Below are 25,295 nucleotides of genomic sequence, written 5' to 3'. Positions count from 1 at the left end.
TGACTTTTGCTTTTAAAACCTGGAGAATCTGTATGTCTAGTAAAGCTTTATAAAGATGTTTGTAACTGTGGCAAAACACTGGTTATGACATTGGGTTTTTTTCCCCTCAGGTGTTACTTTGTTGCATGTTTGGTACTTATTCAAATGAAATGAAAATCAAAACAAAAATGTAAATATATGACATCAGTTTGAACAAGAGTCATGCCCATACTTTTAGCTGGTGTTGTTGAGCTAGGATGCTAACTCCTTATCAGGCATTGTTAGTGAAACCTTTGAAAGCACCTGACCCTGGGATGCAGCACATAGGAATATGCAATCACAGTCAGAGGATTGGGATGGAATTAAGTCAGGAGCTGAGCAGCCCTGCCAGCTGCATGGTTCACGAGCTGCACAAATTAACTTTCAGGAACATCACAAAGGCCTCTCATTTAGCCTGCACCGTGTAATATCATCAGGGAAATTGTTTCTTGCCTGTGTGCGCTTAGGCTCCAGCAAAACATGTGATACAGAACATGTAATGCATTTTGTGGTTACTGAAGAGAGGGAAGAAAAATAAGGGGAGGCAGGTAAGTGAGCTGTCAGTCAAAGAGAGGCAGGAAGATCTGGCTGGTGTTACCTTTGTCACTGATGCTGCTACATCCGCCCTGTCGCTCCCATTCTTTGTGCTCACTCAGGGGTGAGGACACTTAAAATATGAAAATAGGAATCCACACTGCCTATTAAAAGCTGCATATTTATGTGCCTGTTTGTAGTTCTCTTCTGTCCCTTGCTGCTCTTTCTTCCTTGCAAACATTTTTCTGCATATTTTAATAGTAAGTTTTGGTGAAAGCATTGACAGAGTTTATTATTGCCCTGCTTCTGAAAAGAAATCATTATAGCTTGGAGCTAAGTAATTTTCATTGCATCCTGTTGAAGATGTTTAATTAACATAAATCAAAATAAACAGAAAAACAAATATGAGATGATTTATCTGCTTAGATATGTACATGTGCTGTAAGTTTTTCAGCATAATAGAAGGCAATCTTACTAAAATAACTATAATATTGAAAAAATAGAGGCACCTACTTGTGGTATGGTTATTTTTCCCTGAAAAGGATCACATAATATGAAAAACATATGATAAATTATTTCTGTCATTTGCATAAGAGAGGTACCAGCCATTTGCTCTTACTTTTGACCAGAATGCTTTTATTTCAGTGAAAGTGCCACAATGCTTCCTATTTAGTGCACTGGTGTGGCCAAATCTGTATTACCCTGAAGTGTGTGGGGCAGCTGAAGGGGAGTAGAAGCAATCTGGAAGTTGAAATGGAGCTCTTGTGAGTAACTTAATCCAGGAGATCTTCCCCACTGCCTCATCTGCGTTGCTTCTGGTATCTTGGTTAACCTGAGCCCAGCAGATAAGCAAACTTGAGAGAACATGCTTTGTTTTTTTTTTCCTTGTGAATCTACTACACCCTGTCATTTCAGGCTATTTAATGTTTCTGTTATTGCAGTTTTGTAATATTGCTGTATCATATCAAAACATGAGTGTTTTGTTCTTCTAATATCTTGTTCATTCCTGGTTGTTTATTCCTACATGTGTATCTGTGTCAGGACTTGATCTATAATCATAAATATTGTGTAAAAACATGAAGGTGTCTTTATGCTAGCACAGTAGTTCCTTACAGATATTTTTTAGTTTTGCTTGTGTAATGAATGAATGAACACTTTTTATGCTGTATTTTGTAGTTCTTCATGCTGAAGATTTATGCTGATCTACAGGTAAACTGTTAGACAATTTCCTTGTGGGCTTACCTCTTTTATCAGTGATGTTAGAGATGATACTGTAGATGATGTTTGGGTGACTACCGTGTTTTTCCAAGTAGTCTATGCTGCCAGCATGGAGTTTGAGAATGAATCACATCATGCATCCCCATAGTTTTGATAGTTTCCAAACTGGGAGTGGAGGGGTTTTGGGGTAACTCAATGCCATGGGAAGGCACTGGTGCATGGAAGAGCACTAGAGCTGCTCTTGGCCTGAGAAAGTGGAGGATCCTCCAGTGCAAAGAATGTTAGTTAATATGCATTAAAATAATCATTGGAGTCCCACTTCAAAATTTACTCACTGTTTTCTTCTGTGACTTTAGCCCAAAGCAGAACACTTGATCTACTCCCACTCATGCCATGCACTGCACTGAAAAATCTTTCTCATAAAAAGTCAAGGCTTTTCGTCCATGTAGCTCTTGAAGATGCTCAATATTTCCCATTAGAGCAAAGTCATGATGGAACCCCTTCCAGGCTGTGAAGAATTGTTTCATCTGCAAAGATCTCATTTCATGGCAGAGAAACCCTTCTAAAATTTATGCCACCTACAAAGTATTTTTACTTTAACGTCTCCAAAAGAAAGAATTAGCCCTTTTTAACTTTGTAGGTATAACACATGAGTAGCTATTTTGCCTTTCTTTCTGGTTGTTTTGTTTTTGGTGGGTTTTGTTTGGTTCGTCTTTTGTTGGGTTTTTTGGTTTGTTTATTTTTTGGAGGGGGTTGTCTGTTTGGTTGTGGGCTTTTTGGTTTTCCTTATCAACAGCAAATGTTCAGAATCAGCTTGAGTGTTTGGAAGAGACCTATTGAAATTAGAAATGCAAAATATACAAAAGCAAATATTTGTAATACTACTTGTGCATCCACTGAAATAGGTTATTCAGGAAATGCCTCAGGTTTGGGGTTTTTATGAGTTATATCTTCTGTTTTGCCTAATACTGAAATACTATTTTGGAAAATCATTGAATAGTTCTTTGTTCCTGGGTCATGATAAACAAACTGAGTATACTGGTGAAAAAAATTGTTAGGAGACTGCTATATACATTTGCAGTCTAAACATTTGTGCTACTTCATGCTTGTTGTTGGATGCCTGGTTATAAATGGAAGCTGCAATGCAATAGACAAATGTTAAAATGTGAATAGGACTCTATTGGAAATGAAAATGAGAGGACTAATGCAGTTGGGTTGGCAAAAACCATGCTCAGATTTTTCCCTTTTCAGTTAAGATTTATAATAAAGTCAAGAGAGCAGTGTAAACGAACCCAGAAAGAAAAAAAATATTTCATCAAAAGACCTGAATTAATCCTATTATAATTCTCAGTTGTGAGGAGTTCTGGAAGATTGGTGTGTGGTAAAAAGAAGACAAATTCTAGCATGGTGTTTCGATAGTGGCTTATGCCAATTTAAACACGATAGAGGTTTTTTTAAAACTCATTTCTAGTTTGGCTTTTTTACTTTTCCTGACACAATTTTGCATGTAAACATTGATTGTGAGATCCTCTGAGAAGCACTGCCTGACATTTGCAGAGCCTAAGTTTCATTAGTTACTGTTGGGGTTGCGTGACTGTTGGTAGTGAATTACATGGCAGAGTTGGGATGTCTTTAAGTTGCTACTTTTAAGAACCACTAGTGGGGTTGCATCTATTGAAAGTGGTCTGAAAGAATGAAGTTTTTCACATAGGAATGTGTATGTGTGTGTTTAACTCTCTTTTTGGTGGAGGGGAGGTGTCAAAGTTAGCTTTTTCTATTGCCACTCAGTTTTGCTTTATTGGCTGAGTGCATAGTAAAACTGCAAATGTTATAACTGGCAGTTTTGAGAAGAAACAGTGAGTATCTGCAAAAAGTGCTAAAACAGTATTTGGGTTTAGTATATTTTCCACCTAAACCATAGGTTGATCATAGAAGTGCACTCACTTGATTTAAGGCTGTTTTATTCAGTTTTATGCTGAATGTCTAACAAATTTTTATTTTTCTGTCTCTTTACATCTGAACAGATTTATTTTTATAGATGAAGAGACAATTGTATAAATACAATTTCAATACATTTTTGTGAAATGCTGCATACTCTTATGCATATTTCCAACACAATCTGAAGACTAGAGCCTTACCAGCTGTTACTGACTGTTGGTTTTATTGACAGCTTGATGGCAAATACAAATTATTTCTGTTTAGTCTCATGAAAATGCTGGTGGCTCAGCTTGCCATGTAGAAAATACTGTCTTTAACCAGAAAGTCAAATGAATTAAAATAAAAAAACAAACAAAAAGATGCATTTTATTTTTTCAGTGCAATGAACTTCTGTCCAAGCCAGTGTGTTCCAATAAATAGTTAGAGGGTTTCTATTTTTAAGGTGTTAAGATTATTTTCTGAAAAAAGTAGTATTGTAGGTTGCATGGACTGTAATATTACATAACCAATTACTCTTTATCAGCTAGATAGATCTGTGTGAAAGACCTTTTGGATGGAGTACAATGTAAATATTAGCTTGGAGAAAATGAAATAAAGTGATATGAAGATAATAATAAAAAACTTAGCATACAAGAATCAGAACAAGATAATTATATTGTCATTTTTAGTAATTTAGTGTCAACAGTAAGTTATTATTTAGTGTTCTTCAGAAATTGGATTCTGCGTCATGAAAGAAATAGATAGTCACCAAAATGGAAAACAAGTGGAAGAAAATTGAGGAAAGTATATGTACACAGGCATCCTCTATTCAGAATTAAATCATGTTGAATTTGCTTTGTGACATATAGTTCTACCTTACTGAAAAAAAAAGAATAATTCCAGTCAAAAGAAAATATCTCTGAAATTTTTGCTTAAAAAAAAATTGTTGTCTTCTTGGCCAGAATAAAATTGCGTAAATCTTTGTGTAAGCATCAGCAAAAAAATTGAGACGGTGTTCCTGTAATCATTCTCAATTTTCTTTTTTTGTTTTTTTTTTTTTTTTTTGTTGTTGTGTTTTAATACATTATGCTTTAATTTAATTTGTGTTTTAATACATTGTAGTCTAGGTTTCCTACTTTGCTGTTGAAAGAGATATCTCACACATTTTTAAAACCATGAGGGTATAAAATTTCTGTGTCCATGTCAGAAACTTCCCTTTAGCAGGAAATGGACATATTCAAAGGTGTCACCATGAAATATAAGAGCAGCATATAATTTTTTATTTGCACTCTTTCCATCTGGCAGTTGTACCATTTAGATAAAAATTGTACATAACAAAATCACATCAGGAAGTAGCCTTCAAGGATTTTGGGGAATCCTTTAGTGTAGGCCTGAGTTAAGGAGTTTTAGTTTCTAACCAAAAGAATTTTCCAAGAACCAAAAACTGGTGAAGCTGCAAAAAAAATGCATCAGAATGAAGCGGTCTTGCTGATTTGTGTTTAGTCCAACACAAATATGTGTTTATAATTGTACTCCAGAGATTCACATACAAGGAGTGAAGTGCAACAATGTCTTAATTCACTGGTGGATGCAGTAGTTAAAATTAATTATTTTAAATATAGTATGCCATGCAAATCAAAATCATTATCTTTCATGTTTCACCTCTGAAAAAGAAGCAAACTGCCATATTTTTTAAATGGTTCTTAATAAAATATTCAAAACTTTATTTTAAATATTTTAAAAGTATTTTCTTACTGAAAGAATGCATATTGTTAATTAAAAATTTGTGGACTTTTAGTTCTATCGTGCATTTTCTTTAAATAAATGAATTTCTCTTCCCTCCAAAGAGAACTTTGAGGCGCAGAAATTGATAAATTTTGAACAGGCACATTTTGAAGTCTCATTTTGCACAGTAAAACATTGCAGGTGACATAATGCAGCAAATATTCCCAGCTGTGATACTCTTTAGCATAGAGCCATGGGATTGGCATGCAGAGAACAGGGAGGGCTGTGACCCGTAATGTCTTCTGTTTACACAGTACACTGTCCTCTTCTTATTTTAAACTCTGATGGATTTTCAGTAGTCTCACACACAAGATATTTTAAAATACATGTTTTCCTCATTTTAACATATTCCAAACTGTGCATTCAATTAAACTGAAGGAACTTATGTCCAAGCTGCTAATAAAAACTAAAAAATTACTGAGTTAGAGCTGTTCACATTTAGGGGATGCATGTATAAACAGAATCTCTATCTGCTCTCTCTGAATGTTCATATATCTTTTGTTCATCTGCAGGCCACAGTGAATACTAAGCTTGAAACCTGTAATTTGTTTTCTTCAAATACATTTTTCATGGTTCTGTAGAGGTAAGAATTTTATAAAAGACTAGATTTCTGTCAGCTCTATGTACCTCCAAGTTCATGAATTCCATTAAAACCACACAATGCATACAAATGAATATATTTAAAAGAATCTTCGGCTTTGTGTATAGATTTCTTTTTGTTTTATACTGCATGTGAAAAGATTAAAAATAAATGAGGTAATATGGTAATATTTTCATGCATCCAAGCAAAGCTAGTTTTTCATTATTTTAAAAGTGACAAAGGCCCCAGTCATTAAATTCTGAATATGTAACAATCAGTGGTTTATATAGGTAGGTATTCAGAGATATTTAGCCATTTAACATTTGACAAAATGGCTTTACATGACTGGCATTTATAATTACTTATTCCTTGTTTATTTACCGTGTAAATGTGTCATGCAATATAACAATGCAATAATTTCAGGTAATGATGAAATAATAAGCTTGAATAATGAAGTCATAACAGTATAGAGTTGAATGTGTGGTTTTAGACCTAGAGGAAATATTTTCCTGTTCCCAGGTGCTGCATTGTTAATATTCTTATTATTGTCTTAGCATTTTACCAGCTTGTTTAGCCAAGGCAGAGGGTTGTCCCTATCAATGTGCTTCCTCCTGCTGCAAAGATGGCAAAGACTCTACAGGTGTGTGGGCTCTGGTGCTCCACAGAGCAGGTGAGAGATGAGCTCACATACCAGAAATCTGGATTATGCTCCTTGGGAGGGCCCCATGGTGTCAGTCAGCACCATGGTGGTGCCTGGTGGCAGTGGCTTTACAGACCAGCATTTGTCATCCAGGCACTTCGCCATTATGGACTGTAATTTTTTTTTTTTTTTTTTTGAGAAGAGCTCTTCTCAAAAAATAGTTTCTAGGTCTCTTCTGTGGGTGTCCAGCTCCCATGTTCCACTTTTTTGTATCATTGAGAGTGATCTGTTATTGGATAATAAAAATTAAAAGTGAGTGGTCTGTCAGTTCACCACATGTAGGGAAAAATATACTGATTGCTAATGCAAACCCCTCTTCTCACTTTCTATTACTCTAGCTTATAAACATAGTGAATTATTCAGTGAGACTTAATCTCCCTCTACTGCACAGATTTGAAAATTGCCAGTTGCATCTTTGACTATCAGAAGTCAATTTTTCACACTTAAATGGATTGAAACACATGGACGACTGTGCATCGTTTTTGTTTGTTTGTTTGTTTGTTTGTTTTTAATATTCCTGCATGGATAAATAACTTGCAGAGTAAAAAACTATTCTCAGTAACACTGAACTTCAGTCTTGCCAATTCATTTTGGTGTCCCTGGGGAACGTTCCAATGTCTTTCAGACTAAGCTTTTGTAATAAAGCTCTTTGTCAGCCAGCATGTTGATGACAGACTGTGCACAACTTGTTGACAAGACCCTGTGTTTGCTGACTCTGCTAGTTATACGAATTTTATGTTGGAATTTAACACAAAACTGATGTTGAAATAAAATGCATGTCATCTTGTGATACATGAAAGCCTAGTCAGGGACCAGGACTATGTGCTAAGGAGAACTTAATGTATTCATATCCAAATAGCCTGCAGTGCCTTTGAAGCTTATGACTAGTTACTTTCTAGTGGCACAAGGGAGGAAATAATGGTGGTGATTTGGTTTTCCAACTCCTACCTCTGTTGACATAGCAAATGTCAACAGCATTGCTACAAAAGCATTGTAACCTTTTCCTGTAGGGAGTTCTCGGCCCAAGCTGATGAAATTTCAGTTTGGGATGCCACAGTCCAGTAGTGATGAGCCCCTGGCAGAGAGGAACCCGTGTCATGTTGGTATAATGTTGGTCTTTCTGTCAGCTGTTTGCCACAGTCCTTACCATAGTCATGCTTTCAGTTCTGGGCAGTTCTGCATCTCACCACGATTTTCTGTCTCCCTGAAACATTCTTCTGAAGATCGTGTCATTGCCTGCCCTTCAAAGAGCCACAATTTTAAATTTCATCTACAAAAAACACACATTTTTTTAAATTTATAGAATTTATAGATTCTTGGAATATCCTGAGTTGGAAGGAGCCCACAAGGATCATCGAGTCCAATTCCTGGCCCTTCACAGAATACACCAAGAATCCCATCATGTGCCTGAGAGTGTTTTCCAATCTCTTCTTGGACTCTACCAGGCTTGGTGCTGTGACACTTTCCTGGGGAGCCAGTTCCAGTGCTCAGTCACCCTCTGAATGAAGAATCTTTTCCTGATGTCCAACCTGAACCTTCCCTGAAAAACACTTCTGCCCTTCTAGTCCTGTCAGCCATCACCAAAGAGCAGAGATCAGTGCCTGCCCCTCCTTTTCCCCTCTTGAAGAAGAGGGGCAGTGATGAGGTCTGGCCTCAATCTCATCTTCTCCAGGCCGAACAGAACAAGTGACTTCAGCCACTTCATCTGGTTGGGATTTTTGTTTTCTCCAGGCTTTTTTCTTTCACTATCAAATTATGTGAAAGTCCAAATATGTCTATTATCCAGTTCAAAAGCAAAGAAAGAGCTAACCAAAGTAAGTAAGTAGTAACCAAACTATTTGGTTTCCTTTTGTCCAAGCCAAAGTTCAATGCAAAACCTGTTGCTTAATTTTCTGCTAAGGTTCACAGCACATAGAATGCTAACCCAGGAATATTTTATCTCTACTTTCCCCCATAATACCTCTCTCCAAAATGAACTAATTTTGTGGAAGAGACTTTAAAATATTTTTGTGACTGTTATATGTCACTATCACTTGCTACATAAATTACTATACTACTTTGACCTATAACTATTTGCTGAGAACTGGTTGTCTTCTGATGGCAAACATTTTTCATCCATTTTTTTTCTGGTACTGGTCATAATCCTCTCTTTCTGTTGTTACTGAGACCAGCAGATGACCTGATGTTAAGACTCCAACTGATAATCTGGCATGTATTTTCTCTTTCTCCCTGCCCCCATCTCCTTTTACATCCTTTAAGGCAATGTATTTTATTGACTGTTTTGTCAGACCTCAGAGTCTTTGTTGCTGTGTTGTTTTTTTTATGCAACCTAACAGTTATTTATGCGTTGGATCTTGGTGGTGCTCATCCATTCTTTAAATTCATGCTTATCTTAAAATCTGGCCTGGCCAGTGTCTCATCCTGATGATTTTGCTGCCTGCAAGTTCTCCTATGCTTCTAATACCTGTTCACCATTTCTTGGGTCACCTATATTGCAGTTCTTAATTCTAGTCTGAGATTCAGCCTGGATCGGGTTCAAATGCACTGAACTTCACGAGACAACTTGTGCCTACATTGTGCGCTAAATGGAACAATTTTGGCTCCCTCTGTAGTTGGTTGAAAGACTTACACATCTCTAGTCCAACTTTGTGTTTTCCTATATGTGCTTTCCTTATTCTGTCTTCATTGGCTATTACACAATTTTGAACACTTGGACAATCTTGCTTTTGAAAGTGCCCTAAATATAGGTGTCAAGCTGGGCACAATGAGTTCACCTTTACCATATGCTCTCATGTTTTTCTATCTCTATTTGTCACCTCTGGTATCTACTGGAGTCCCCTCCTCCCAAAAATTATATTTGTCCAAATATTGTCTTTGCAGTGATTTAATTATTGCTTTGTTTAATATTTTTGTTGTTGTCATTTGGTTTTTTTGGTTTGGTTTGGTTTGGTTTTTTTGTTCCTTACTTTAGTTTCTGCTCAGTCTTCTTGAAATTACTTTGTTCCATTGCTTGTTTATTGAAGACCTCTGGTAATTTAGCACTGTGTTTTGAATTGCTTTCTTAAATACTATTTATCTGCTCTGCAGTAAAACCTCTGTTATCATAAAATGAAGTATTGAAGTGTTTTCCAGTCATAAACACATGGGTCTTCCAGCATATCAAAATTAAATCTGCCCTTGTTTAGGGTAGAGAAAAGACATAACTATCAAAGTTTTCTTTAGATATTAATTAACTTTTTTTGCATTGGTAGTTTCAGCCACTGCTGCTGTTATTTCAAATTTCAGCAGTTAACCATATATAACTTTTAGTGCAAGTGATGATAATGACATTTTTTTATTATTATTTCTTTGTGTGATAACTGAATCAGGCACCACTATTTCAGAAGGAGTCTCCCACAGATCTCACTCTATTTGCAGCAATCTTTTTTAGACTGGGCAGATAGTCCTGTTCATGCAGAAAGAGGGAAAAAGAAGAAGGGATTTTTTTTCCTCCTCTATTTTCTGGCCTAAATAAAAAGCTGTCTCAAACGCAATATGGGGGGGCAGTGTGGAAATCCCATAGCCCTTCTGGGCTTATATTTAATTTATCTTAGATGAACTTTACACAAGCTTTTATGCTGCTGAATTGCACATTTTAAAATCTCATCGTTTGTACATTTTCAGCTGAATATATTGATACTTGCTGGAAAAGAGCCCAGATGATTGAAGTGAGCAAATTAAGTTGTTATTTGCTATTACCTAACTTACTTTCATTTCTATCTCAGTTAAAAGCATTGTATTACAGTTCCATGTCAAAGTTCTAAATTTTAGATCAAGTCATGGGAATGCATGAATTATATTCACCTACATGGTTGAAAAATACATCAGAATTGCTGTTTTAGGCATTGAAAGCCTATCTTTATAAAAGTTCACATATGCTAGAAATTGCAACAAAGATAAATTCTGCAGACACACCCCTGACAGACTATTACTCAAATGCTCTCCATCCAGTCCAATCCAGAAATAAGTAATTTCACACACATAAGTAGATGTGTTTACATTTATTTCAAAATACTTTTGAATGCCCAAATGTTGATGGAACAGGGAATTTATGGAGGGGGAAGAGGAAGGAAAACAGAGAAAGATATTACATCAAAATAAACATTTCAAAATAATAAAGAGGAAGTTATTCCATTTTCCAAATTCATTTTTTTATCCATTTAATTAAATTCAGGAAATTTGCCCACTGAGAACAGATAAAATCTCACAGTTTCTCTGCTAGAGACAAGAAGCAGGAACTGTGTGTCTCTGCTATTAATTTCACTGAAATAATTTTGCACATGCAATATATCTGACCAAACGTTTTCCCAAGCACAGCCCCTTTCTGATGCAGCCCATTTGAAGCACTATGCTATCAAACCTTTGTATTTACTTTAGAAAGAACTTAGGAAAAAAAGCAATTCATGACAGAACTATTATTTTATGATACTTCCTGTACCGTCTGAAGTAATAATGTGATTCAATTTCAAAGCATTTTATACATGAGCTGATGATTGCAGAAAATGTAATTTCTTTTTGATTCGTGAGCACAAAAGTATGCATTTTTCTTATGGTCTTTCACACTATTCTTTAGAGATGTGATAATTTTACTAAATTTTAGTTAACAATGCTTGGTTGGATATGGCCCTTCCATTTTCAAAATAACTTGGAAACATGCACATTTATGGATAGGTAATCCACCAAGTGAATGCTGCTGCATTTTGTGAGCACCAGACCCCAGGGGGACAGATCTCCTGTGTTCTTCCTGGAGAACATTAACACAAGTCAAACTTGTCAAGGATTATTACCACTGAATATATTCCTACTTACTGGGAGGGAGTCCAAGGTGCTGAAAACCATAATGTGCCTATTATTTGTTAATGGCTGATGTTTTTAAATTAAAGAAATAAGAGGGGCCATTTTTGAAGTCACTAATTTAAATTTGGAACATGGGCATTTATGTCTGTACTTTATCCATATACAAATGGCTGTGAATGGATTGGAATGGACACAAAGAAGTGTTGGAATGGGATACCCAGGAGGTGGTGGAGTCACCATCCCTGAAGCAGTTCAAGGACATGAAACTCAATGCCATGCTCTGGTTCAACTTGATGATGTTGGAGGACTTTTCCAACCTAAATTATGCCAGTATTCCGTGTTAAGAGAAAGTTGCACCTGTAAACTTTTACCTTCTAAGCCCTTTCTCATGAAGACGCTTTAAGAGAAAGCATTTCACTGAAGACAAAGTTATTTGATGTCTTACAGAGGGGACTTAAAACAGGTTCTCATAAAAGTAAATCCATGGTGCCAAATTTAGCTTCATATCCTGTCCATAACCTTTGCAAAAACAATAACTATGAAATATTGTAGTCATTTCAGAGGAAGTCTTGTACAAAAAATAACAATTCATAACAGGTACTTGAATTACTAAATTATTATGTGATCAAGAGTCAATAGCATAGTAAAATGGATGATTAATTACAGTTTAATTATTGGGAAAACTTCTAACCCTGAGAGTTTTCGATTGAAGACTACATGAAATTGTATTCAAAATAGCATCAATATACATTGTATTTAGAACTTCTGTTGCCCTAATTGCTACATATATATTTATTATGTATATCTATAATAAATGTATAAAAATTATGCCAATTATTGAAAATTGAAAAAAAATATATATTTCTTTGGTTTAGCAAGTGTTTAACTGATGCAAGATTTTAGGAGAAACTTTTTTTTCTCTTAAAATACCTAAATTGTAGTATTAATGGCTAAACAGAGCATGGCTTCAGACACCAGATGATTCAAAAGAGCTGAAAGCATCAGCAGGTGTGGGTCTCACTGATGTGGGTCTCACAGACAGCAAAATGTCCTTATTACATCTTCATTGTACATATCTTACTCTCTCAAATGAATCTTCAAGTGCTTTAGTGTTCAGATACTCTTAGGCACTCAGAGATGACACAAAATATCTTGGCATACTGGCAACTCCCCACCCTCTCCTTCCAGCTGAAGCCGTGGTCACTTTGGCTTCCTTTCCTCTTCTTTGCCTCTGGGGATGGAGCAGCTCCTGGGCAGCTGGCAGGGGCTGTGCTGAGTATGAATAGAGGGCAATCAGCCTTGTTTGCTCTTATTGTGAATGCTTTTTGGTCTGTCCAGCTGCCAGTTTTCCAAAACACTCAGAAACGCAATAAAATTTTAAATTTAAATTCTGTGGAGAGAAAACCATCAGTGAATGAATAAACCAGGATATGAAACTGATGAGTAGAAACTCAAGACATTTTGGTTCAGAGGTATTCCTAGGTAGGAAATTCAAACTTCAATTCAAAGAGGCTACAAGGAGGGTCTCTCCACTCCTGAATAAAAAATTTCAATTCAAAATTCAATTCAAAGATGCTACAAGGAGGGTCTCTCCACTCCTGAATAAAAAGGGAAGCTTAGACAAACCACGAGTAAAATCATGAGGCCATGGAGGTGTAGTAGCTAGAGATCACTTATAAAAGAATTATTCTCCAAAAGCAGCCAGGGCTGTGCAACACAGACTGCACTAATGGGAAAAATTCCATTCACAGTTTGCTGAATGAAGAAATGAGATGGAGATCTTATTTTTTTTTCTCTTTGTCTCTGTAGTACATATTTGATTGTGTGTTTGTGCATAGGCTGCTTTGTAAATGGTTGTTAAGGTTTATGAGCTACCCTCCAAAACAAGACTGAATGTAGTCTACTTTCACAGGATTAGTCAGAATTTACTTTAGAGAGCCTCAGGTTGATAGAGCTTTGCTCAATACTCTGTAATAAATTGTCTCTTGCTAATGCCCCAGTCAGGTAACCTCATCATCACCAAAATGAAAATGGTCTTCCTTTTTAACAGAACACAATTTAAGCTTAAAACATGCTAGAGGCTTATTACTTATCCATTAAAGGAGCTGTTGCATTACTACACTTGCAGACTTTAAAAAAAAAAGCAAACAAAAAATGCTGACTTTGCTTTATCAATTGAGGTTTTGCTGCATATGTGAGAACTCAGAAACCTCGGTTGTCCTCCCTAAATTGCCAAATCTGCACATGCTTTATATTTTGCTAAAATGCTTGTGTTGATAGTGCCTCAAGAATTCCCTTAGTAGTATTTTCAGGTGAAATTTCTTATTTCTGTTGCCAAAAAAAACTTTGAAAGGACTGGAATCAGTACCTCTGATCAATTTACACTACATAGCTAAAAATCAGTACATCACCAAGTTGGTAGCCACCTCCTTTAGTCAGCTTTTACATGGATGTGTTGTTGTCATGTGGCTTTCCTGGAAGATGAAAGCAGTAATGTTAGAGGTACAACCACTCTTCCAGCAGTGAGGAGCAGAGGTTGAAAATGAAAATAAATACTGTGTTCAGAAAGGAAAGTCACACTGCATTTGGCTCAAATCAGAATTTCTGATTCCTGCCTTTGTGTGGCACAAATAAGTGGTTTTGTGGAGGATTGATCTGTTTTGGAGATAGCTGTCTGGAGCCATGAGAGTGTTTTTAAATAAAAGCAGAATACCAGGTCCTGAATGCAAAGGGTGTATTACTAGTCCTGCAAGAAGCTTCTGTAAGCTACTGAGCTTTACAGAAGCCTCCCCTTCAGTGACATTTTGAAACAACACATATTAGAAGAACTTTTGTATAACCAGTTGATGGGATAAAAAATGTATTGAACCAAAGAGATGAGGAAAACAGTCTTGGCTTCTTGAGGGGAAATAATTGAAACTGTTTTGCGGGGAAAAACACACACTGTATAAAGATATTTGACTGGTGAGGTGAACATATCTCTTGGACTTTTCATAGTGAATTGTCTTTAGCAGTATTTGCTGCATGGTAAGCTGTCAGTTACTCAAACAAAAGGAACTGTATGAATCTTGGAGGTAAGAGGGTAGATAATGCCATCTTTGATATTTTTCCATAGCTCTTCATTTGCAGGTTGCTGTACCATAAAGGACATATTGCTAAGTTATTATGCTCTTACAGTCTGCTAAAGTCTTTTCCATGAGTAATAACAAAAGGAAAAGATTTATCAGGAGCATAATGCAACTGTTACAAACTGGTTTAAACACAGAAGAGCAAAGGAAACTGAATAAAACACATCTAACCCAGAAAAGTTCAAAACATACCCCAAAACCTGATAAAAACCAAAAAAGTTTAGATGTTGATGCCAATAAAAAGTTGTACAGTTTATTTAATAGTAAAAGAGGTAAAGAGAATGGGAAGGCAAGGAGGCAAGGCAAGGTGAGGGGCAAGGTGGGAAGGGAGGGAGGAAGGGAGGGAGGAAGGGAGGGAGGAAGGGAGGGAGGAAGGGAGGGAGGAAGGAAGGAAGGAAGGAAGGAAGGAAGGAAGGAAGGAAGGAAGGAAGGAAGGAAGGAAGGAAGGAAGGAAGGAAGGAAGGAAGGAAGGAAGGAAGGAAGGAAGGAAGGAAGGAAGGAAGGAAGGAAGGAAGGAAGGAAGGAAGGAAGGAAGGAAGGAAGGGAAAGAAATAGAAAAAGGGGGGTGGGGAGGGTTTAGGCAGAGAGCGACAGGGCTTAGGTAGGAACATGTCACCCTTCTGGGGTCCCCATGACATCTCGTTGCTCTCCTCCATCTCATTTTCTTGGTGATAGGGTCCATACAGCCCCACAGCCAAAAATATAGAATCCCATGGATTAATAAACGTTTGGGCCAGGTGGGAGCGCCCAGGTGCCTCCCCTAAGGGTGCTGGCTTTGACACTTTGTCCCTTGCAAGACTGTGGATCTGTTGCATCATGCTGCAGTGCTCTGGTGCAGGGTCTGGGGTCCCCTTTGGGGTGCCATTGATGGGCCATGACACCCCTCAGCTGTCCTTCACATGGATGTGGCTTTTCCTGGAGTGAGGGGGCCCAGAGCTGAGCTGGTTTGCACAGTGGAAGATGGGCGTTTGCTGCCTCAGACCAGAGGCTATTTCACCACATGCCCAAAAGCTCTCCTCCCTCCACCCTTTGGTGTGAGGCTCTTTGGAAGCCGGACGGCAGATAAGCCTGGGGCTGCAATGTCCACCCCAAAGGTGCTTTTTCTTTTTCCCCCAGCCCAGACCTGAGTAAACTTTATCTTATCTCCATCAATGTGCCATCCAGGGCCTTAGGGCCTCTTCTCTGCAGCTTTTATACAGTTTTCTTACAATAGGCAAAAGTCCTTCATGAACATGTTTAAAGCATAAATTAAAACATTTCAGTCTCTGACATGAGTATACCTTCAAAAACTTCCACAAGTATTTGGGAGACTATCCTAAAGGATCTTAAATAATGGGAATTGCAGTAATAAGAAAAAATTTTAGTGGAATAAATTTAAAGTTTCTAAGAAAAAAGTACAACTTAATTGAAGAGGGTTATTTAATCTAAAGAGAAATACTAAACTTTTCCATTCCTATCTTTGTAGTGTGTGCCTCAGTCAAATATTTACTTAAATTTTAATAAATACTTTGTTTTTCTTCACAGAGCAAAAGTATAACATTACCACTTTATCTCTCCAAAGTGTATAAATTTGCTCTGAATATATTTATCATCTGTTTCTGTGGTTTGAAAACATGGTAATATCATTTATTAAATGAATTGTTGAGTTTGGAAATGCAGGAGTCACTCTCTTGGAGAGATTTAAAATACCTTGATTTTTTTTTTGTTAAGCTCTTAAGTGAAGAAAAGTGCTAAAACAGGAACCTATGTAAGAACAAAGTGCTTGTCTTAGGGTATGTTAAAAGATACTTCCATATTTAAATAAACAAATAAATAAAATTTAAAAGAGCAACGAAAAGGCCAAGCATTTTTTAACTGAACTTTGAACTCAGTACATAATTTGATCTTTACTGGATGGAAAAAAAATGCTAATATGTTTAATGTCCTTTACAGTTACATTTCATACAGTCTAGACAGAAGACTTTATTGGATTCAAGTCCACCAGATCAAAACCTTGGGTATCACCAATTGGCCATTCATGAGAACAACCTTTTTGGGAAAAACTGAAAGTTTATGTCTCTTGTGTCTGTAAACATTTCTCTGTCATAACTGCATGGGTAGAAGGCCTTTTGAGAAGACTTTACTCAGATCCACATTATCCTCAAACCTGAGGAAATGTATGACATGAATGACCCATTTATCTAAATAGCTCAGACTATTTTAAAACACTTGATGTGCTGTTGTAAGATTGGGCCCTGCTGAGCCCGGTGCCAACCAGCACTGTGACCTCTATGGCACACCAGCAATATTAATACAGAGCTGGTGGTGTCCTGTTATCTTCTTGGCAAAACTCAAATTTATTCTTCTGCCCTGGAAACTTCCCAGTGATTGGAGGGAATAGCTGAGGGCAGATGCTCTCAGGTTTGAGTTGTCATCTCCTGTGGCTTTTGTTGTACTTGAGTATTGCAGTGTGATGCAATATCCTGTTTCAGCTATCCCAGTCCTTTCCCAGGTGTGCCAATACCTTCTCCCTTCCCCTCCCCTTGCCTCCTGCTGAGAGCTGTCTGTCAGTCTTGGCAATCCAGAAAGGGCATGGTCTGATTGGCAAAAGTTCCAAAGATGCTGCTCAGCCCTGGGGTCATTGGGCTCCCTAGGTGCCACTTGTCTCCTGAGCCTTTCCCCCTCCTACCTGGTTGGTGGCACACCTGCCCCTTCCCTCCCCCTTTCCCGTGGACTTAAAAGACACGGTGACCACGCGGTCCAGTATTCTGTTGGAGCTGTTACAAGAGTCAGAGATCTGTGACCCTGGAATAAAGCTCTGGATTAAACCCTCCAGTAGAATCCGTCTCCTTTTTCCCTTCACCATCACCTAAAGCCTTTCCACCAGAGGTGAAACTGAGTTCCTGCTTGCCTGGAGTTGTTCCAAGTGCCAGCTGCAACATACAGCCAGCCAAAGGTGTCTCTGAGGTGAAAACCATCTCAGTTGCCTCCTCTGGTCAAGCAGCAAGGACCAGACGAGCCCAGGCACATTCCATCCGGTAATATTGGGATCCTATTCCAATACTTGAGGAAGCAAATACCTTTTAAAATAAATAACCAAGGTCCTAAGAAATAAACATGGGGTTTTGTCAGCATTTTATAGCTCTGTGTGCGTTTGCAATGGAGTGTAAGCAAATAGTTACCTGAGATCAAGGGCTGCATAATAAATCTGGTGTCAGACTTCCCCTTCCTCCACAGAGTTACAGAAATTGCAGCCTGCCAGGTCCTTTCAAATAATTTTACAGCATAACATTTCAGTCAACATTTGGCTGCAGACAAGTTGTTAAAATAAAGCAATAAAGCATAGCAATCATAAAACAAGAAAGCTTGATTAAAAAGAAAAAACAACCAAAGAAAACAGAGTTAGGATAGCTGAGGTGCAAAATGCTTGAGTTCTAATGCAAGAGATTTTTAGGGTGGCTCTTCAAATTTATCTAATGTCCCTGTTTGGAATTTATTCCTTTACTAAGTGCTCTGTTTTCCATCACTCTCCTACCACAAACTCCAGCAATAAAAAGAGGGGAAAAAAGGCAGGAAAAAGAGATTGCTTTTCAGTGGAAATGTACTCATCATTTTCATGCAAATTTGCTTTCTCTGTGCATATTTGATGAGCTATTTCACTCACAAAAGATTTTTCCACTAATTGTTGTATCTGCCACTCATAAAATCTGTTTGTTAAATTACAAAGTCAGCTTTCGCTGTGGGTGTACTTCCAGCCTAAAAGATCTTTAGCCTAATTGTTTTATCTTCTGCTTGCTAAATCTGCTTGCTAAATTATACCTTTCACTGAACCTCCACCTTTTCAGGAAGCCATTAGTAGTTACTGACACACAGATTAGATTACACATCTTGGATTGCGTGATGGAATCTGAAAGACAGGTGGACAAGCAGTGGATCAGACAGAAAGACTGCATCATAACCAGCTGTGGGATTTTATATGGAAAATGTAGTATTTGGTTGAATATTGTTTTAGAAAAATGTGCTTGGTGTTCTCTAAGAGTAATATAGGACGTTACTTTGCATTAAATGGCCAGCAAGAGGTGATTCTGCTACTCTTTTTTGACCTCATAAGACTCCACCTTGGTTCTACATCCAGCTCTGGGACTCCCAGCATAAGAAGAATGAGGATCTTTTGGAGGAAGTCCAGAGCAGGGATGTGAAGATGATCAGAGGGCCAGAGCCCCTTTCCCATGTGAGAGCCTTAGAGAATTGGGGTTTTCCAGGATGGAGAAGCAAAGGCTTCAAGGAGACCTTCTAGAAGCCTTCCAGTACACAAACAGCCCAAAAGAAAGATGGTGAGGGACTATTTACAAGGACATGTAATGACAGGACAAGGGGGAATGTCTTTAAATGGAAAGAGGGTAGGTTTAGATTAGATATCAGGAAGAAATTCTTTGCTGTGAAGGTTGTGAGGCACTCAAAGAAGTTTCCCAGAGAAGCTATGGATGCTCCATTATTGTATTTGCAGGGTGCCCCAATGAAGGAAGGAATGATGGATCTGACTCCATGTTCTCAGAAGGCTAATTTATTATTTTATGATACTATATTATATTGAAAAATACTAAACTATACTAAAGAATATAGAAGAATACTTACAGAAGGCTAAAAAGATAGTAATGAAAACTCATGACTCTCTCTCCAGTGTCCTGACACCTCTTGGCCCCAACTGCCCAATGAGTCAAAATAATTCACAGGACAAACCAATGAAACAACCACCTGTTGTTAAACAATCTCCAAACACATTCCAGAGGAGCAAAACAGAGGAGAAACAAATGAGATAATATTATTTTCCTTCTTCTCTGAGGCTTCTCAGCTTCCCGGGAGAAAAATCCTGGGTGAAGGGATTTTTCAGAAAATATGAATGTGACACTCCCTCCCTGGAGATGTTCCAGGCCAGGTTGAATGCAGCTTTAAGAAACCTGGTCCTGGAAGGTATCTGCAGGTGCCCAGGTCCTACTCTAAATCTGTACCGCATGTTTGAATTATCTGACCTACTCTTAAAGAATATTCAGCAGATAAATCCTGCACATCTAGGCTTTTGTCTTTCCTCATTTTCTAAACTGAATGCACTCATAGCAAATAATAACTCTTTATAGTTAGAGTGCTTACCCTGCTGGCACATCTCCCTTCATTTAGATTCTCACATCAAAGTTGGGCCGTGCATTAATATTCCTTTCTGAATAGATTTTTTTCAAATTAGAAAAGGCAACTCTTTAGGCTGTCAATACTGCAATAATGCTAATAAAATGCTGCAGAGGTCAGGTTTCAGAAGAGCATCCTGCAAATGAATATTAAGCTGACATTTCTGTTTCTTTTGGAGCAGCTTTAATACATCAATGAAGAAAATATTTATATGCAAGCACATGTGTATAAATCAATGAAGGTGCATTACCAGACACCAGTTAGTTGATCAGACCAGCTCAAATAGCTGTTAAATCTTTTTGTTTGCTTGCTTTAATGGGAAGTGGAACACATCTTTCATGTACTACTATAAAATATAAAAATATGTTGAGGAGACGAAAAGAGATGAATCATGGAACTACAACCACTGTCAGTGGTTATAGTTTAATCATTTTTGTACACGTTATTCATTGTGGGCATGTCTTACACTTTCATCTTGTTGTACAGGATTCTGTTTGCAAATCTAGATTACTGAATATCTGGTTCTAAAACATTTCACCACTGAAGAACTTGTGAAATTAATAATTGCTTGGGAGAGAAAATTTGTTGTTCAATTAGCCTAGAGGTACATGGAAAGAGAAAATGGATTACTTAAATAGCTGGGATTACAGAAATGTTGCATGAGTAGAAGATTATGTTTTCAGGTACACCTAAAAATGTGTTCCTTCTTGTATAAATATTGTTGTCTAAATATCCATTTCATTAAAAAAAGCCAAAAGCAAAAAACACATACTGCCATGCACACAGTGTATCAACTACCCTGAATATTTAGAGCACTGATTTAATCTCAGGCTTCTGAATGTGATTCCACTAAGTTGACTGTATTCTTTTAGTGAAATTTCTTTTGCAGTCTTTTCTTCTAGTGTTCTATTTATTTTAAGGTTTGGGGTTTTTTCATCATTTTTGCTCTTCATTGTGTGAGAATTCTTGTGAATGGCAGAAGCATTCCTTGCATGCACATGTTGACATTACTTCTTTTGACTTCACTTAATATTCAACTCAGATAGGATTTGACAGTATTATTTTTTAGCATTTCACAAGAAGAGGGAGTATGTTTCCTTGTTCAAGATTTATAATTATGCAGTAAAAAGGGTGGTGCAGTTTCTGGAGTTATGACCCTGATAAAAATAATGGTAGCCTTATATTCAATTATTTTAGAGCTAAGTTTTCAACTAAAGCAACAAAAAAAAAAACCCCAAAAATAATAAAAAGCTAAAGAAACTCAGATTAAATTATTTCAAAGTGCAAACTGTGTGGTTTATGATAGGTTAATCACTGGTTTGGGATTAGGATTGTCATAGAATAATTGAGTGATTTTTTTGTAGGAAAGAACTATAATATAAGCAGATTTGCAAGTTAACAATTAAAATATCCTGACATTCTCTTTATTTATTGTGTGCCATTGATCCTCATGAAGCAGCTGTGGTTTTTAGACTGGGGGAGATGCAGGAGGAAGAACTAAATATAGCTCTATTTGTGTCTTGAGTAGCTCTGTGGTACCAAAGAGGCATCATCTGTAATACAGGATTTAAGAGATCCTGCATCCTGTGCTTTCTGGTTTTATTAACTTAAACTACATGGATCAGGGTTCCCTGTTGCAGGCATTGTAAAAGTGAAGGACCTAGGTAATTCTGGGATACATGATAAATTTGATACTTTTATATTAAATTTTTAAGTCATTATAATGTCCTGTAACTTCTGTGATAACAAGATGCAATCCTTTTGAAGAAAGGAGATAGTAGATATTGTTTTTAACATTTACTAAGTAATGCATGAAATTAAATTTCATGCTAATAGAATTTAATTTTTCACTATCAGTGGACCACAAGCAAGAACATTTTAACATGAAACTAAGTATTGAGACTAAAAAATTTGAAAAGAAATAGAAGTAAGGAGGCCAATTCTTAGCTGCAGTCTCAACAGATCTGTTTAGACAATTTAACCTGTTTAAAGAAACAACAACACAAAACATATGTTGTTTGTGAAGCAGACTTTTACACAAGGATGAATTAAGATTTGAAATTTTCATTTATTTATTTATTTGTTTGTTTTCCTTCACTGACATGAGCTTGGTTGATGATTTATGTATATTTTGCTTTGATATTAAATATGACTGTAAAAACATAGTGAAATTTATATACAGCTTCTTCCACGTGGTTTAATTTAATCATCCTTCCAATTACTACTCACATGAATAATTCAAACACTGGGAGTGGAGGAAAAAAAGAGATTGTAGTGCATATATTTTCTATAGACTGTAAAAAGGGACTGTTACTATCCTATATAGCACTTTAAATAAAATATACAGCAATTACATTCTGTGTTAAGGATGCTCTTAGACTTTGGTCTGGTGAGATAACAGATCACAGTGGTTAAAACCTCCCTTGCCCTTGGAGGCTGCCCTTAGCTTTGAGTCTGTGCTCTGACCTTGGGCGAGTTGAGTACAAGAGTGCTTCATTTTCTAAGTAAAGGCATGCAGCTCTCAATATCTGAGCACAGATTTTGCCGGTAAAATTGCAAAGTTACTTAACATTTTGTGTCTGACCTTGCCCATTTGTGGATGTTCTTGTGTCTTGTTCATGGCTGAATAACACAGTGTCTACTTTACATTTAAACCATATTGAAAGCCATAAATTCTGACCCAAAATAAATCTGCTGCCTTATGCTTGAAGAAACCCAATCTGATACCTGTGTGCTTGGTGCACCCATCATAAGCCAGCACACCTTCCCTACAGTGGGTATTATTCTGCTTCAAAGATGTAGCTGAAGCATGTGAAGACCATTTTTGCTTCAGATCATTTCCCAGTGCTTTCAACACGCAGTTATGAGGTAGCTCACCTTCATTTTCTTCTTATCCGTGTTTCACATTTTCAAAGGAGAAGAAGAATCCAGGGAATGATTCTAAAGGCTCTTTATGTGTTTTATCTATTGTAAAGTATGTTCAAAATCTTTAGAGTGGGCGCTGAAATGCAGGCTCTCCTCCCAAAGATGTAGAGTCATATTGTCTTCTGCTTTTGTTTTAAGAAAACTAAACTAAAGTTTTTTGTTGTTTTGTTGACAATTGTGATTCTACAGTAAATTTTTTATTTTAAAAAGATTTTATTTTAAAAAGATTTTTTTATTTTAAAAAAGTAGCAGCTGCTACTTTTTAATAAAAATGTATTTTATTTTATATATGTATTTATATGTAGCTGATGAATTTGGAATTGCATCAGCTACATATAAATATATATATAAAATAAAATACATTTTTTAAAATATAATTTCTGTGTAAAAAAAGCATTACAGCATGTGCACAAAGGCCTTCAGTTTTATCTCCTAGACTGTAGTGGTTGCATAGTAATTATCAGGGACAGACACTTGGGAAACATTCTTTAATCAAGGAGTTTTGATTAGTCTAATCACTTCTCTACAATGACTATGCAAATGCTAATTCTGGTGGTGGTGTTTAATTTGAAACCATAGGTTTCCTTATTAAGTAACACAAAAAAAGTTAGTAGTGTTAATAACACTGTTGTGGCTACAGCATGAAATCCACAAAACTAAAATGAGGGGAACATAAAATAGCAAAATATTTCCAGAATAAAAACATTATTTCAGCATTTGGCCAGAGCTAAAATATATTTTCCATTGCTAGCAGATGCCTGAACAAAGCTGTTCTTGGTTTGATTTTCTATTCTAGGAGAAATTAATCTTTGTATAGACTAATCACTTACAGTTGTTTTTGGGGGAAAAGCATTTTCTGTGTGCAGCCATTCCAATTTAAGATGCTTTTAATAGAAATCCGTGTCAGCAAAATTACTGTTCTTAATGATTTTTCCATTATATTTCTGCTTGAATTGCTGTTGATTAGGCAAGTTTGAAGTTACAGCTTAATCCTTAAAAGTATTTGTACAGCCATCGATGTGCATTCAGGGTTCATAGTAAGGCACTAAGACATATCCTTGCACCAGCAAAAATCCACTTTCCTTTTTCATAGGACTCCTCCTGAGAGCAGAGGCTTCCAGCCTCAGGGTTTTTCTTTGACATGTGAGATTTTGGGGCTGGGTTTTTTTTCCCAGACAAACTGCCACAGAAAACAGAATCAAAAGCCAGTGAAACTAAAGCATCCAACTACCTCTGAAATGGAGACATTTTTACTATCCCCTCAGCATAAACAAACAATCCAAAATATAACAGTGTAGAAAAGGGACAGGATATTCCTATGGAATATACCTGAATCAATTAAGGACACCAATTATGTTTCCCAGTATCAACAGTTTGAGAGCAATCATGGTTTTATGTGAGGGTATATTTGCAGATTTTTCTTGACTTATTAAGCAGGGGAAGGATGTTTGTGCACATGGTTGGCAGGATGAGGGTTGGCTTTTGTAGTTTAGTTATGATAGATGCTATTCCATTATTCAACTAAACCAAATAATTAGTTGTATATATTGATGTTATACAAATTATATTATAGAAAAGATGAAACAAATGAGTTTCATTTGGGCATATCTTTCATTTGCTAATGTCAACATAATTTAATATTTTTCTTCTAATTTTAAAAAAGTTGACTTTTTTTGAACATGTGACATGTACTCTGTAATTTTAAAAAATGACTGAAATTTTGTATTGGGACCTGCTGTTGCATCCACGTGTTGTGCATAATGCTTTGCTGTAGTGAAATTCAGGTATCCTGTACCCTGACTCGTATTTAGAGGACACACTGGAAGTGGAATCTTGCTGCTTTTTTATCACTTCTTGCCAATTTATAACAATTGGCTCTAACTTATAACTTTCTTCCAACTTTTAAAAAATATCTTGCCATTTTTATTTGGTATCTAAATATCTTACAGATATTTAAGCACCTGAAAAATTTTTAAAAAATACTCTATTTCATTTTTTTAAAGAATGAGCTTCTGAAAATCGATGAGTTCACTGAATCTTTGAGTACTTTGTGATCTAAGTTTTTTTACATGTGTTTGACAAGGTTTTGGACTTTTTCTTCCATAAGGCATTTTCTTTGCAAATTTAGAGATATTTCTTCTTTCCCTTTAAAATTAATATTCTTCAATGTTTGTATGTGTTTGACACTGGCCAAACACCTGGCACCCATGAAAGTCTATCACTCACCCTCTCTTGCCACAGCTGTTTGCTCCAAACACTGGGGCAAAACAGGCTCCACTTAGGGGTACAAAGTGAATTTATTACTAAAAAATTCAGAGGAGGATACCGAGAAGTAAAATAAACCCTTAAAAACACCTTTTCTTCGCCCAACTCCTCCCCCCTTCCCACTGATCATGCAGGGACAGAGCAGGGTGAGGGTTTGCTCAGTTTGTCACCAAGATGATTTTCTGTGGTATTTTCAGGGACCCCAGTGGCAGGAAGGAAATGATGAATC

Source organism: Agelaius phoeniceus, chromosome 2, assembly GCF_051311805.1.
Source record: "Agelaius phoeniceus isolate bAgePho1 chromosome 2, bAgePho1.hap1, whole genome shotgun sequence".
Taxonomy (NCBI): domain Eukaryota; kingdom Metazoa; phylum Chordata; class Aves; order Passeriformes; family Icteridae; genus Agelaius; species Agelaius phoeniceus.
Note: the sequence above shows the minus strand (reverse complement) of the source record.